Source organism: Aptenodytes forsteri, unplaced genomic scaffold (assembly GCF_000699145.1).
Source record: "Aptenodytes forsteri isolate BGI_AS27 unplaced genomic scaffold, ASM69914v1 Scaffold108, whole genome shotgun sequence".
NCBI classification, from domain to species: domain Eukaryota; kingdom Metazoa; phylum Chordata; class Aves; order Sphenisciformes; family Spheniscidae; genus Aptenodytes; species Aptenodytes forsteri.
In genome coordinates, this window is record NW_008794448.1 from 4,066,758 (window position 1) to 4,077,936 (window position 11,179).

Here is an 11,179-nt window from a genome sequence, read left to right on the forward strand (position 1 = left end):
CTCTGAAAAATGGGAGAGTAGAGCTGTACTTGGGACTTGTCAGTGCATTCCCATCCACAGAGACCAAAGAGGTGTCTATGCACTTGCGCAATAAACACCGAATAGACACTGGAAGGAGGAAGATAAAACTTTTTCCTAAGAAGCTCTCTCCTTTATTTGCTGCTAGATAAGTCCTATCCTTCTTTCTCAGAAGCAACTCTCTTCTCCAGGCTTCTGGGAACTAGCTGCTATGAGGATTTTTTTGAATAAAGAGGAAGTTTCCTAGCTCAGAGAGCAGCAGCGAGGGAAAAGCCCACAGCCTCAGGCTGGCTTTTCTTTCAGCTCTTCCGTGCATATTTCAATAGTCATTTGGCTGCCTGTTTGAAGGACTGGCTGCAAAAACAACCTGTACGAACAAGCAGCTCAATTGGTGCTTCTGTACCTAAGCAGGACGTCAATATTAGCTGTTTTAATCATTATTTTTAGATTATTTTTAATGCTTTCACAACTCCCACTCTCTGAGACTGATCTGGGATTGATATTGCAGCCAGAGAGGATTTGGGGTTTTATTTAATCCTAATTCTTTGCCATGTAGCTAAAAGGCTTTTGCCTTGTTAACAATATTATACTCCAGTTAAGTCAATAAATATTCACCATGTCTGCCTACTCCTTCTTGTAACTCATGGTTGGACAAAAGCCTCAAAGCATTTGAGGAGAGTAGAATAAGATCGATGCTTCAAATGATAAGTAGGCAAAAGAAACAACAAATACAGCCTATCCAGCCAGTTCTCTTTTCCCTGCCTTTTCTCTCCATCTGTATCCCACTTGTCATCTTTTTTCAACACCTCATTCTCTGCCTCTTCCTTTCTCCGTGCTTTCCTCACTTGGTCTCACCCTCGTTGCCAACAGTTCGCTGCTTCTCTTTCCAAACTCCAGGTGACATCTTGTTGCCACAGCAATATCAGACCTAAAAAATTACATCTGCAACCAACTGCTGTTCCAGCAAAAGTTTGTGCAACAGGCCTCATCTACAATGCTAATACTTTCAAAAATTCTTTTGCCCCTAAAATTTTCAGTGCTAACATTTTCACTGCATGCTATTTGCTTTGTTATCCTTAAAATTAACATGCTGAAACTCTTCTGCTAACCCATCATATTTGCCCTTGTAGTTTCCAGATTTTATAAATACATGTCTATATATGATGTGTAGTTACATATATTTATGTAAGTACATATATCAGGTTTTTTAAACACCCCCCCAAAAAAAGCCAATGCATGTGTATACGCTGACATGCACAGGCTACTTCCTCCAATCCACCATTACACATGTAACACCTGAAGACCTGCAGATTCATCTCTAATTTTCCTGACTTCTCCTTTACCCACTATCATCTGCTCTATCCCTAGCATATGAAAACTGTCATCTGGCTGATGCTGTACCACCACTCTGATTTCAGCTTTCGATGCAAAATCTTCTCACACGTTCAACTGCCTTTACCATAACTCACATCCACGGTGGTGTATGGAATTCGGCTTTACACATGATGGAAATCCATGCTTTGCTTCCTACCGGTTGTGGAGACAGGATATTCATGACTGGCCAGAATCCCTGGGTCACCCCGGCATGGCAGGAAACAACAAATGGGGTCACAGGCACAAGACCAGTAAAGGCACTTATGGAAGAGAGGATTGTCATCTCCTAAGTTATCTTCTTCCCTCTGTCAGATATCAGCCATGCTAGCGAGGGGTTCCCAAGTTAAGGGAAAGCTAGGCTCCCTTGGTTCCCTCTGTTTTCAATGAAGCACGTCTGAATGAGACTACTCCTTTGCCTTCTGTATTACCTGCAGAGAAAGACAAAGGTGATTCACTTCTAAATTATCAGATAACCTTGAGGTCCAAAATAAGGTGCTAATGAATATACCCCAGAGAATAATAGCCAGCACTCCCATTTTAATCATTACAGTTTCTACCAGTCAATGGCATCCATGTGTATCACATCTAACATGGCTTGACATCATTAGGGGGTCATCTTGTATTTGTACGATACATCACTCTATTTGAAGTATGTGGCAAAACTTATACTATGAAATACACTATATACTATTTTCTTCAAAAACCTGCAAAATGGTGTCTTATCACTGTTTTTCCTAAGGAGAAAATTGATTTAGCTAACTCAGTATTACATGTGTAATATGTAATTTTTATGTAATATGACATTATGTATTACGTATATGTAATATGACATTATCCCAGTTTGGACTTCGAATTTCTTATGGCAGTTGAATCGCAAGATTACAAATTAAAAACTTAAAATTGAGTAGAGAATTTTAAATAAACTAATAGTTGGTCATTATGAAAAAAAATTACTTAAAATACGTATCTAATAATTCTTCAAAATGAAAAGAAAGCATTATCTCCAACAAGAAAGGCCAGAACAGGGAAACTCGGCAAGGGAGGGACAGCTGCAGCACAATGTATTTTTTGTAGCCGGGGTTGTGAGGGGAGGTTGTTTGTTTGGGTTTTTTGCATTTAGGCTTTTTTTCTCCTGGAAGCAAGGAAAAAAACCAGTTAGATATGGCTTTGCATATGCCAGATGCGACAATGAGATCAAATCCCTTTCTGGGGAAAGAATTGCTTCAGAGAGTGTTTGATTTTGAAAGAGCAAGGACTCATTGTCTCTAAATTTTGCTGGATACCAATAAATGCTGGCATTAGTGTGACATTTCCCTTTCCCTTTGAAAGCTGGAGTACAGAATTAATCCTAATAAACAGTGCAAATCTGCAACCCTTGCTAAGGCAGAACAGTGCTTAATGTCACAGACTTCAGAACGACTCACGTGAACATGACTATGAGTTACAGCCCCCGGGTCTTTTACTAACAACACTTTCATTTTCTACCTACCAGATGGAAGTGGGTTTTTTCTTATATTTGGGATATCTTTCAAGCACCTAATACATTATTAAAATCTTCTCATGAAGTACAGCATTCATAGTGGTAGCTTGCACATATTTAATCAGTTTAGCTTAGCAAATGTTTATAGCATTTGCTAAATGATTAAACATTTCTTCAGAGACGTACTACAAAGTAACATCATAAATTTAGATATATATTTCTTGCATTCTAACAACTGTTTCTCTTACGAAAACTTCTTCTTTAAAAAATTAATATGTTTCTCTCCATGTGCCATAATAGTTTATTTTTTACATCTCTCAGATTGGACACGGCAGTAAAACACCGGTTTCTCTCCTGCTATATAGTAAATGTCAATCTACAAATAAAATTGTCTAAACATGTCTGCAATGATTCTCTTTCAGGCACATGAAAGAAATGTTCATGTGTGATCTATTTGTTGGTGGTCTTCTTCAAACTGTTTTCCCTAGATTTTTCATACACATACATTTCATAGATGCATTTATATTGGCCTTAAGTTCTGCACATGTATCAGCCAACTTGGTTTTGGTCTACATTGGCCTTATCCCAGGTCTTGTGGGCCTTAGTGAGGTGAAAAAATGTTTATAAAACTGAAGAATGGACCTCCTACTAATGTTCTTTTAAGAAATTGTCAGCATTTGGATCAGAAACATTTAAAAAGTACATTTAAGCATTCCTTTAGCATCATTTCCTGGAATTTTAATTTAATCAATTAATGGTAATTAAATGGCTACAGTACAAATAAAAAAAAAAAAAAGTCAGAGAAAGTAGTCCTCTTCCCCTGTAAAAGTTAAAAAGATGCATATTCACAAAAAACAAAAATAATCTTTCTCAGCAAGAAGCACTTGCAATAAATCAACTTCTGAGGCATGTAGCAGCTCTTTGCCTGATATTGTGTGACATAAACAGAAAATCTGAACATGAAGTACCCTTCTTGGGAAGAAATTTGACAAAGCCCGTAATGTAGTCACCTCATTACAGGGAGATCAACTGCTGCTAAGAAAAGCAGTTATCTTGGAGAGCCAAATCCATGGAAAAAAATGTGAGACTGCCACGCCTGCCACTGGCAGCTGAAAAACAGAAAGTACTTGGCTTTGTGGACACTTGAGTCCAACAAGTGTTAACTACAGATTAACCTATTTGTACTGATCCTTGATTTGCCTGCTAAGTAAGGATCCAACCTCACTCAAAGGTCTCCTTGGCTTCAGGTCTGGCCTCATTAAGTAACCAGGGTATCAGGGAACTGTTATCCTAATGCCTGCCTAGAAGACGATGTTCTCTATTCACCTTTTCAACCATGGCCAGCCAAAAATTTTCCCACTTTTCAGTGGAGAAGCAAAGTGGTTTCTCCAACATAGGTGTAGTGATAGCCTCCTTGACAGATCAAGCACACTCCCAAAAGTCCCTGTCCCCCCCGCAGCAGCCTGAGCTGCCCGTTGGGGTAGGGCTGTCGGGTGTCTGGGGATGGGCAACCCTCTGGGGGATGCACAGCTACCCCAGCAAATGTCCACGCCCCTGCACGGCGACTGAGCTTGCTTGGAAAGGAAAAGTGAAGGGGCACCCACCAGGGAACCTCAAGGCTTCCTCAGTGACGGGCCCTTTCCATTTATTGATTTATCCCTATGTCTTTCATATTTCATCCGTATTTTCCTGTCTATCACGTATTTTTTCTCCCTTTACCTTCATAGCTACAAGACCCTTAAGACATAAATAAAGCTTTTGATATTTTTTATGTTCCTGTTAATTACTTCTCCACAGTTCTGAAAAACAAACTTTTCCTTAATGATTTAATTTTTCTATCCTGACAGATAATGACTGCTTCACACACACCGAGTTAAATACTGAACTTATTTCATAGACATAAGCAAATGCATAAAATTGCAAAAACAGCTGAGGAACTTTATTTTTTATGAATAGTGAATTATTCAGAAAACAGAACTGCAGCGAGATGTTCTACAGAGCAAGATTACATCTGGCGAAAAGATTCAGATTTTCTATCTTTAACTAATAGTAATATTAGAATGTGTCAAAATCAGATGTTTCATTTCAGAAAAGCAGGTGGTTTTATTGATGCTTTAAAAATAAAACTGGCCACATTTTCAATTCAAAATTCCATTTATTTTTTAATTAAAACTTTGATGTGAAAAAAAGAATAAAACAAAAGAATTCTTTTGGGATCAAATTGAAATAAAATGCTTCAATTTTTGGTTCAGATCTATTATTTACTCTTCTAACAATAATCAGTTTGTGTCATAATTGTTACTACAAAAAGAAATTACATACATCACAGTAGCAAAAGTCATGATATATACAAATAAATGTGCAATTCGGGGACAGTGAATGCTGATAATACTTGAGGTAAGAGAATAAGAACTTCAAATCCCATGCCACACTCACATTTTAAGAATTAACTGGTCTCCCTGCCAAGCTGGAAGATACAAGAAAATACTTCCTCTCTTTTGATATAATGATCTGAGTAATATTTTAAGAGCCAACATAGACAACAGTGTCAAAAGAAGGGAAATAAATATCAGTAAAACCAGAAGGAATTAAAACAAAAATCTGAGAACAAAGCGTACAAGTTTAAAGCCTTTAAATCCTTTACAGGGTGTGAGTCTCAGAGACATCAAGGTAAACTTTGTCATCTTAAACAGTTCCAACAATTCTATCATAACACATGTTACTCTTAATATTTTTCCACACTTCTGAACTTAGCAGTTCAGAGAGATCCTATTCCTACAAAAATACGCCATCTATATGTGAATAAAGTGTCTTAAATTTCTATTGCAAAGGGTTACAGCAACGCCTGTTTTTGAAAATTCTCTCCGTGGGAAAAAAAACGCACGGCCACTAATTTCTGCACTGCTTCTTGTTTCAAAATATTTTATACCTCTTTCAAACTCTCAACAGCTGACAGGAAAAAAAAAAGTTTGTACCAAAATGAAAATCTGTATTCATCATTCAGCATGACTTTTTACAATAAAAGAAGCATTGTTTTTTCTATCTTTTAGTCTCTGCTGTTTTGGAGAGGAAAATATTTCCTCTCTTTTGATTTCATGATCTGAATAAGTTTTTAAGACCCATTTACCAAGACAGAATACAGTGTTAAAAGAAGGAAATAAAATCAATAGAAACAGAAGGAACTAATCCAGAAATCTTTGGTGGCTCAAAACTACCATTCACTCAAACAAGCTTTAAAGAAATTAATTCTTTGCTCCAACACTGTGCTGAATACTCTTCTTACAATAAATCACCTCTCTGAATTGACTGGAACTGGTAGAGCTAGAGGCCAATATACTGTTTGCTTTCTCCTCTCGAACTTGCGCTCCTTCAAAAGAAACCAGGCTCGTCTCCCCTTATACCAAGGCATATGCTGAAACGGCTCAGACAAAGAGCAGCCTCACAAAAGGCAAAACAAACATGCTGTTACTATGCCACAAAAAAGACTGGTCACAGCGCATAAAATACAAAGAGCCTGTAGTACATCCTTAGAGGACCTTAAAAATATCTACCCTTAGTATTAAACATTCCTCTGAGAAGCGATGTTTCACCGCCAAAGGTAACCATGGATTCACCAACAGAAGCAGTCTGTGGCTATACACAGCTATCCGGACTAGGACCAGTCAAGGAAACCACCATTTTACACATCCATGTGCAGGTGCCTTCTTTGCATTTGCCCTCTTATCCGTGGCTGCCCTCCAGTCATCTGCCCAAGCAGACCTTAGTGGTGAACCCAACTAAGGATGGGTTTCCGAATAATTCTAATTTTAAATGATCCTTTTTGTTGCAAAGGATGTGCACATGGAAAAGTCTTGCTTTTGGCTGATTTAGGTGGAGTTAAGCAGTCTTACCAAGCACCCCTTCACACTTACACAAAACCAGACACCAGGCAAAACCAGACATCCTCAGGCATCATTCCCTGATGCCACAAACTCTCCACATCTCCTTCCCTCTGCAGGAAGAATGAAGGCTGGCACTCACCGTTGCCTTCAGAGGAGGAAAAATGTGAGCAATTTACTTTCAGCCCTGCCCCTTGCCCATCCTTTTCATATCTGACATACAGTTACTGAAGTGGTTGTGTTTTTATCAGCGCATAGCTTGGAGTTATGGTAAATCAGTGTTGTGCTAGATATTTCCCACAGTAAGAAAATGTAATCAAATAACTACTGAAGGGAAAAAAAGAAAAAAATTAATAATAAAGAGGGAGAAAAATACTTGCTGCCTCCTCTTTTGCTGAAGATGAGTAGTGATTCAACTACAAAAAGGGCAGAGGCCAACTCTACCACCAACTGGTGGGAGTTCTGGCTTAGACCCCAAAGGAGATGAATTTTGGAATATATATCAAATTCCAAATTTAAAAACTAGTGATTCAACAATATAAATGGTTAGATTTTTTTAAATCAGCAAAATATAAACATATATATACGTATAAAATAAATTAAAAAACCACACAAATGTCTATGATAAATGCTGAAGTGAAATCTGAAATGAAATTTCATTACTATAAGTGATAGACAATAGTGTCCTTGATTTCAAAAAAGAGACACTTAATCTCTAGAGACTATAAGCTCCCCTGGATCAACTATTATTCTTCTGCAAGTCCATATTGCACTGAACATAACAGGAACCCAATTATTTCTGAAACCTCCGAGTGTTATCAGAATCTCAGTATTAAATAAAGATATAATGGTACATAAATAGATACAATAAATCTGTTTACTTAGCTGTTATTAAAATTCTGCTAAAAATATTCTAAACAAAAGATTCTAATAAGAGGTGTTTTAACAACTATTCTTTCTAGAAATTGATAAGTGGCTCTCTTCAACCAGCTTTATAGATGATTAAATAATACTCAGCAAAACCATGTGGTTTTCTTTCAATGAATAAACTATAGCTAGGTTAGATTTTCATTAGTTTATGATATTCAAAATCCCAGTGAAATATAAAAGAGTTACAAATGGTTTTGCATGATTCTGATGGGAGGCAATCCATCAATGACACATTTCTGCTTGTCAAAATGGCCAGACACTGGTTAGTTTTGGCAACATGTACTTTTCTGGAATAACAATAAATGTATGTCACAGAGGGTCTTTGCATGTCGTGCATCTTTACAAATATTTCTCATTTATTTCTTTTTTCTTCATATACCACAGCAATCAAGAGAAAAGGTACCAAATCAAATTCTAACCCAAAGATATTGTTTGTCCCATTCTGCTCCTAATGTAAGGGGTTAAAGTGGATAAACTGAATTCACTGTACCTTCACTTTATAAAGTTAATCAGAAAATGTCTTTTCCATTTATGAAGCATTACAAATAACGTGCAAATGTAAGTGCGCATGAAGGAAAGACAAAGAATTCATTTTTATAAGAATGGCTACAGAGGCGCGCGTGTGTGTGTGGTGCCCTGGATTACCCTCAAAATGTGCAGATGACCATTACCAAAGGAAGTGGAAGGAACAGCATGTTCACCAACTGCAGAGCCAGGAATAACAGAAGCCACACGTTCAACAACAGCCATATGACTACAGGCAGGCTCTGACCAGGCACTTCCCATTCAGGATTAACATAATGTTTATATAAAGCAGAAAAATGCACCTCGCTTACCCAGAGCTACATATTTCTCTAAGAAACGCCTGCCCCTGAAATAGGAAGCAATACCTCTGGCCTCTTGACTGAACAGACGGGTGAGCCCTCAGACTAGAAGTGCTAGCTGCAGAAACAGGATTTGAAACGGTCGGAAGTCATCATCTGTTTCCAGAAAGCATGCCTTGGGTTTCATCCCAAAGATCAGCATCCCCAGCTCTCAGGGTAAAAAAAAGACATTCTGATTGGCACTTTGCTCCTGCGCACAATGTCGTTGCTGCCCAAAGTGAAACAGAAGAGCAAATGGGCAGCTGATGGAAGTGGGGCCCCATCTTTGTCTGTATTAATTATTCAAGAGTCCTCAATGTTTGCACACAGAAAAATGTTTTCAAAATGCTAATAAAAATACACCTCTCAGCTAACCAGAGTCTTCATGATGTCCCAAGCTAAGCATCCAAGAATGAATCCAGAGTTATTAACCACTTCTGAAATAATCATTATAGTTCTAGATCTGCTTTTAAAATTCATATATGAAGTACATTTAATCTGTTTGCTACTATTATTATTTTGTCCCCAGGCTTCATTTGTATCCTTATGTCAGTAATACTTGTAAGATAATTATTTAAATTAATACAGTAATAGAATCCACAGTAACAAACATACTTTAAATTTTATCTTAAAAAAGCTAGTCTCTTCAGAGATCGTTGTAAAGAACTAGCCTTCGGATTACTCTGGAGAGCACACAACAGGACGGGGCAGAGGCGAGCTCAGTATGGATCGTGGGTGAGAGATGGCTGGTCCTCTGCCCCTTCATGCGGAAAGCCCTGACAGGAGAGGAGACAGACTCACTTCTGGTCACTCCTCACAGAACTCTTCAGTTACTGTATAAAATAAATTGCTAATCTAAAACGTATAAACTGCAGGTAGACAAGGGTCTGCTGCCCACCAGGAACCGTTTGCTAGCAGTCATGCTTGAACTCTTAAAAGGAGTGACCTGCACGTAGCTACCTGTCTTCCTCAGTGCTCAAGCTACTAGGCTAGTGTGTTGGAGGATGGCTCAGCGCTGCTTCTGGCCATGGTTAGAAGCCCTCTCTAGGAAAGCCTTCCCGGAGAGGACTCCAGGCCGTGCAATGCCAGGTGAGGTGCCTGCCGCCTCTGCAGCCCCTGCTGAGGTGCCCCCAGTGGGCCTTGGCCAGCTGCCACGGTCTGGAGCCTGTCCATACGTGTGAGCGCTCTCTGCCTCCGAAAGAAGGAGGCTACATAGTTCCCGGGCTGGAGTAACCCCTGCACTGAGCCCTGGCTGGGAGCCTGGCAGGTGATGGGGGCCAAAGGGCTGCCAAGGAGCATTTCAGCAGTGAGACAGGAGCGGTGGCAGAGCTCCAGTGCTCCAGCCTGCACTCTGGTGCTGCTTAACACTGTATGTATGTTTGCATGTATGTACGTATACATAAACAAACATTTCACCTCGCACTGTGGTGAGGCCGTAACCACCCAGCTCAGACTATCAAGAAGTCCGGTGTTACATGGTCTTTGCTTTAGGCGCTGCTTCCACCATTCATTTGCTTCCTTCTTCTGGCTTAAATGTTTTTATTCATTGTAGGTGTTTTTCCTAAGTGGGTATGTTTCTGTTTGATTTACTAACAAGCCAATAGTTCAGGACAAAACAAAAATGAAAGTTTCATAAAGGTTGATGGTGTGAATTAACAAATTGAGCCCAAAGGTGTCAGAAAAAGGGCTGTGCACACAGGCACTGTAACGTTTGCCATGTCCCTCTAAGGTCCCTTCAAATCGCCTGTCTCTATGAAGGCACCAAACAGCCTTGCTACAGGTGGCTGCCCAGAGCCAGGCACACACGTGTGCTCCGCCAGCCTGGCACCAGTTTGCCTGTCTTGTGCTGGCATTCATGGCAACACCTTAATGACTTTCCCAAGACAGCATAGTTTCAAACCGAAAAATTCAAGCACCGCTCAGTATCTCTTAAACATAAAACTGAAGGTGATGCGCAAAAGTCAATGCAAAACAGTTTGGAGGATGTATTAAGTAGCCTTTGGGAAGAAAGTGTATAGAAAAGCATCGTAGGTCTGAAAGGAATGCAGGGGCAAGACAGAAACACAAAACCACAGAAGACCAATGGAATCACAGAAAAGCAGAATGTCGAGAGGAGGGAAAGGAGGACTGCAGCGAGGATGGGTGAGTGTATTTTCCCAGTGAGTGAAGTGCAAGGCGCGGGGCACTCACCGAGTGGTATGTAGGCTGAAAGTTTAATTAGTACCTTCTTCTGTGCTTTTTGATCTTTGCACAAAGCCTTTCTTCACACAAAGGACAGAGAGGTTTCTGTGGGGCTGTATGGGAAGGACAGCCGACGTCCTTCTGTTCAGGCGTTTCCCGTATTTCCCAGAATAAATGGGATGCCTCTCCCTGTTCCTCCTGCCTTTCCCTCAGCCTCCGGAGGAAGACATTCCCGGGACATTTCGCTGCGACGGAAGGCATTAACCCGTGTGACAGCAGTTTCTCTGGCGCGGTTTGCTCTCGCCGCCAGATAAGATGCGACACAAGCCCAGGACAAGCCGACACCCGCTCGCTCCCCAGGGCTGGGCTTGAGCTCCCCTTTTCTGCCGGCCTCCTTAAGCCCGGCTGGCAGGGGGAGCGGCAGGAGGCCGGCAGCGGGGGGCCCGCGGCCCCCT